We start from the raw sequence: 5,125 nt of genomic DNA on the forward strand, positions 1-5,125 counted from the left end.
CTGTAATTTCATTCTATAATAATGATAAATTCAATTAAATTGAATATTCAATTTAATTAATTTTCATAATAAATGTTTCAATTTAAACATTTTCTTTCTTTTTTTAATTATTATACTTTAAGTACTAGGGTACATGTGCATAATGTGCAGGTTTGTTACATATGTACACCTGTGCCATGTTGGTGTGCTGCACCCATCAACTCGTCAGCACCCATCAACTCATCATTTACATCAAGTATAACTCCCAATGTAATCCCTCCCCACTCCGCCCTCCCCGTGATAGGCCCAGGTGTGTGATGTTCCCCTTCCCGAGTCCAAGTGATCTCATTATTCAGTTCCCACCTATGAGTGAGAACATGCGGTGTTTGGTTTTGTGTTCTTGCGATAGTTTACTGAGAATGATGGTTTCCAGCTGCATCCATGTCCCTAAAAAGGACACAAACTCATCCTTTTTTATGGCTGCATAGTATTCCATGGTGTATATGTGCCACATTTTCTTAATCCAGTCTGTCACTGATGGACATTTGGGTTGATTCCAAGTCTTTGCTATTGTGAATAGTGCCGCAATAAACATACGTGTGCAAGTGTCTTGATAGCAGCATGATTTATAATCCTTTGGGTATATACCCAGTATTGGGATGGCTGGGTCATATGGTACTTCTAGTTCTAGATCCTTGAGGAATCGCCATACTGTTTTCCATAATAGTTGAACTAGTTTACAATCCCACCAACAGTGTAAAAGTGTTCCTATTTCTCCACATCCTCTCCAGCACCTGTTGTTTCCTGACTTTTTAATGATCACCATTCTAACTGGTGTGAGATGGTATCTCATTGTGGTTTTGATTTGCATTTCTCTGATGGCCAGTGATGATGAGCCTTTTTTCATGTGTCTGTTGGCTGTACGAATGTCTTCTATTGAGAAATGTCTGTTCATATCCTTTGCCCACTTTTTGATGGGGTGGTTTTTTTCTTGTAAATTTGTTTGAGTTCTTTGTAGGTTCTGGATATTAGCCCTTTGTCAGATGAGTAGATTGCAAAAATGTTCTCCCATTCTGTAGGTTGCCTGTTCACTCTGATGGTAGTTTCTTTTGCTGTGCAGAAGCTCTTTAGTTTAACTAGATCCCATTTGTCAATTTTGGCTTTTGTTGCCATTGCTTTTGGTGTTTTAGACATGAAGTCCTTGCCCATGCCTATGTCCTGAATGGTATTCCCTAGGTTCTCTTCTAGGGTTTTTATGGTATTAGGTCTAACATTTAAGTGTCTAATCCATCTTGAATTAATTTTCGTATAAGGAGTAAGGAAAGGATCCAGTTTCAGCTTGCGACTTATGGCTAGCCAATTTTCCCAGCACCATTTATTAAATAGGGAATCCTTTCCCCATTTCTTGTTTTTGTCAGGTTTGTCAAAGATCAGATGGCTGTAGATGTGTGGTATTATTTCTGAGGACTCTGTTCTGTTCCATTGGTCTATATCTCTGTTTTGGTACCAGTATCATGCTGTTTTGGTTACTGTAGCCTTGTAGTATAGTTTGAAGTCAGGTAGCGTGATGCCTCCAGCTTTGTTCTTTTGACTTAGGATTGTCTTGGCAATGCGGGCTCTTTTTTGGTTCCATATGCTTTAAAGCAGTTTTTTCCAATTCTGTGAAGAAACTCATTGGTAGCTTGATGGGGATGGCATTGAATGTATAAATTACCTTGGGCAGTATGGCCATTTTCACGATATTGATTCTTCCTATCCACGAGCATGGTATGTTCTTCCATTTGTTTGTGTCCTCTTTTATTTCACTGAGCAGTGATTTGTAATTCTCCTTGAAGAGGTCCTTTACATCCCTTGTAAGTTGTATTCCTAGGTATTTTATTCTCTTTGAAGCAATTGTGAATGGAAATTCATTCATGATTTGGCTCTCTGTTTTTCTGTTACTGGTGTATAAGAATGCTTGTGATTTTTGCACATTAATTTTGTATCCTGAGACTTTGCTGAAGTTGCTTATCAGCTTAAGGAGATTTTGGGCTGAGACAATGGGGTTTTCTAAATATCGAATCATGTCATCTGCAACCAGGGACAATTTGACTTCTTCTTTTCCTAACTGAATACCCTTTATATCTTTCTCTTGCCTGATTGCCCTAGCCAGAACTTCCAACACTATGTTGAATAGGAATGGTGAGAGAGGGCATCCCTGTCTTGTGCCAGTTTTCAAAGGGAATTTTTCCAGTTTTTGCACATTCAGTATGATATTGGCTGTGGGTTTGTCATAAATAGCTCTTATTATTTTGAGATACGTTCCATCAGTGCCGAATTTATTGAGCGTCTTTAGCATGAAGGGCTGTTGAATTTAGTCAAAGGACTTTTCTGCATCTATTGAGATAATCATGTGGTTTTTGTCTTTGGTTCTGTTTATATGCTGGATTATGTTTATTGATTTGCGTATGTTGAACCAGCCTTGCATCCCAGGGATGAAGTCCACTTGATCATGGTGGATAAGCTTTTTGATGTGCTGCTGAATCTGATTTGCCAGTATTTTATTGAGGATTTTTGCATCAATGCTCATCAGGGATATTGGTCTAAAATTCTCTTTTTTTGTTGTGTCTCTGCCAGGCTTTGGTATCAGGATGATGTTGGCCTCATAAATTGAGTTAGGGAGGATTCTCTCTTTTTCTATTGATTGGAATAGTTTCAGAAGGAATGGTACCAGCTCCTCCTTGTACCTCTGGTAGAATTCAGCTGTGAATCCATCTGGTCCTGGACTTTTTTTGGTTGGTAGGCTATTAATTATTGCCTCAATTTCAGAGCCTGCTATTGGTCTATTCAGGGATTCAGCTTCTTCCTAGTTTAGTCTTGGGAGAGTGTAAGTGTCCAGGAAATTATCCATTTCTTCTAGATTTTCTAGTTTATTTGCGTAGAGGTGTTTATAGTATTCTCTGCTGGTAGTTTGTATTTCTGTGGGGTTGGTGGTGATATCCCCTTTATCATTTTTTTTGCGTCTATTTGATTCTTCTCTCTTTTCTTCTTTATTAGTCTTGCTAGCAGTCTATCAATTTTGTTGATCTTTTCAAAAAACCAACTCCTGGATTCATTGATTTTTTGGAGGGTTTTTTGTGTCTCTATCTCCTTCAGTTCTGCTCTGATCTTAGTTATTTCTTGCCTTCTGCTAGCTTTTGAATGTGTTTGCTCTTGCTTCTCTAGTTCTTTTAATTGTGATGTTAGAGTGTCAATTTTAGATCTTTCCAGCTTTCTCTTGTGGGCATTTAGTGCTATAAATTTCCCTCTACACACTGCTTTAAATGTGTCCCAGAGATTCTGGTATGTTGTATCTTTGTTCTCATTGGTTTCAAAGAACATCTTGATGTCTGCCTTCATTTCGTTATGTACCCAGTAGTCATTCAGGAGCAGGTTATTCAGTTTCCATGTAGCTGAGCGGTTTTGATTGAGTTTCTTAGTCCTGAGTTCTAGTTTGATTGCACTGTGGTCTGAGAGACAGTTTGTTATAATTTCTGTTCTTGTACATTTGCTGAGGAGTGCTTTACTTCCAATTCTGTGGTCAATTTTGGAATAAGTGTGATGTGGTGCTGAGAAGAATGTATATTCTGTTGATTTGGGGTGGAGAGTTCTGTAGATGTCTATTAGGTCTTCTTGCTGCAGAGATGAGTTCAATTCCTGGATATCCTTGTTAACTTTCTGTCTCATTGATCTGTCTAATGTCAACAGTGGGGTGTCAAAGTTTCCCATTATTATTGTATGGGAGTCTAAGTCTCTTTGTAAGTCTCTAAGGACTTGCTTTATGAATCTGGGTGCTCCTGTATTGGGTGCATATATATTTAGGATCGTTAGCTCTTCCTGTTGAATTGATCCCTTTACCATTATGTAATGGCCTTCTTTGTGTCCTTTGATCTTTGATGATTTAAAGTCTGTTTTATCAGAGACTAGTATTGCAACCCCTGCTTTTTTTGTTCTCCATTTGCTTGGTAGATCTTCCTCCATCCCTTTATTTTGAGCCTATGTATGTCTCTGCATGTGAGATGGGTCTCCTGAATACAGCAGACTGATGGGTCTTGACTCTTTATCCAGTTTGCCAGTTTGTGTCTTTTAATTGGAGCATTTAGTCCATTTACATTTAAGGTTAATATTGTTATGTGTGAACTTGATCCTGCCATTATGATATTACCTGGTTATTTTGCTCATTAGTTGACGCAGTTTCTTCCTAGCCTCGATGGTCTTTACATTTTGGCATGTTTTTGCAATGGCTGGTACCGGTTTTTCCTTTCCATGTTTAGTGCTTCCTTCAGGGTCTCTTGTAAGGCAGGCCTGGTGGTGACAAAATCTCTAAGCATTTGCTTATCTGTAAAGGATTTTATTTCTCCTTCACTTATGAAACTTAGTTTGGCTGGATATGAAATTCTGAGTTGAAAATTCTTTTCTTTAAGAATGTTGAATATTGGCCCCCACTCTCTTCTGACTTGGAGAGTTTCTGCCAAGACATCTGCTGTTAGTCGGATGGGCTTCCCTTTGTGGGTAACCCGACCTTTCTCTCTGGCTGCCCTTAAGATGTTTTCCTTCATTTCAACTTTGTTGAATCTGGCAATTATGTGTCTTGGAGTTGCTCTTCTCGAGGAGTATCTTTGTGGCATTCTCTGTATTTCCTGAATTTGAATGTTGGCCTGCCATACTAGGTTGGGGAAGTTCTCCTGGATGATATCCTGAAGAGTGTTTTCCAAGTTGGTTCCATTTCCCCCCTCAGTTTCAGGCACCCCAATCAGACGTAGATTTGGTCTTGTTACATAATCCCATACTTCTTGCAGGCTTTGTTCATTTCTTTTTCTTCTTTTTTCTTTAGATTTCTCTTCTCGCTTCATTTCATTCATTTGATCCTCAATCGCTGATACTCTTTCTTCCAATTGATTGAGTCGGTTACTGAAGCTTGTGCATTTGTCACATATTTCTCGTGTCATGGTTTTCATCTCTGTCAGTTCGTTTATGGCCTTCTCTGCATTAATTATTCTAGTTATCAATTCTTCCACTCTTTTTTCAAGATTTTTAGTTTCTTTGTGCTGGGTACGTAATTCCTCCTTTAGCTCTGAGAAGTTGGATGGACTGAAGCCTTCTTCTCTCATCTCGTCAAAGTCATTCT

This window comes from Macaca fascicularis, chromosome 17, assembly GCF_037993035.2.
Source record: "Macaca fascicularis isolate 582-1 chromosome 17, T2T-MFA8v1.1".
Classification (NCBI taxonomy): Eukaryota; Metazoa; Chordata; class Mammalia; order Primates; family Cercopithecidae; genus Macaca; species Macaca fascicularis.